This window comes from Gregarina niphandrodes (genome assembly GCF_000223845.1).
Source record: "Gregarina niphandrodes unplaced genomic scaffold scaffold00257, whole genome shotgun sequence".
NCBI lineage: Eukaryota > Apicomplexa > Conoidasida > Eugregarinorida > Gregarinidae > Gregarina > Gregarina niphandrodes.
The window spans coordinates 1-579 of NW_011646017.1; the positions used below are offsets into that span (position 1 = coordinate 1).

General features: G+C 51.1%; 1 non-coding gene across 1 annotated transcript; it reads left to right on the forward strand.

Annotated features, from left to right (window-relative positions):
• The first annotated feature begins 112 nt into the window (after positions 1–112).
• Positions 113–183, forward strand: GNI_231130. The gene has a single exon. It is a non-coding gene; the product is annotated as a tRNA-Ala (tRNA).
• The last annotated feature ends 396 nt before the right edge of the window (positions 184–579 follow it).

Below are 579 nucleotides of genomic sequence, written 5' to 3' on the forward strand. Positions count from 1 at the left end.
CACTCGGGCATCCGAGGGCATCCGTAGATACGACGGGATTTAACTTATTGACAATCAGCTGAGACTGACCACTGAAAGCAACAAACCCCACCAAAAACTATTTGTTTCTTCAGCGTTTGTGGTCTAGTGGTAGAATGCCTCGTTGGCATCGAGGCGACCCGGGTTCGATTCCCGGCAGACGCAAATCATGAAAACCTTCAGCCTGGCTTTCACGGGCGGCAATACATGGAGCTGGATTCGAACCCGTGCAACCCGTGCATGCACTGCGTAATAGAACTTGAGTCTACCCCCTTGCACCACGCGGGCATCCGAGGGTATCCGTAGATACGACGGAATTTAACTTATTGGCAATCAGCTGAGACTGACCACTGAAAGCCACAAACCCCACCAAAAACTATTTGTGTGTTCAACGACACAGTCGTGGCGTAATGGATGCTGTAGTCAGCGCCCACCCGATTGGGTAGCAATTCAGTAGATTGCGGTGGAGGTGAGAGGGAGGAGCAGTAGCAAGTGGGAATGGGTGATTGACTCGATGCCGCATTAGATAGAATCTGATTGTACAGCAGTCTGTAGGCTGGA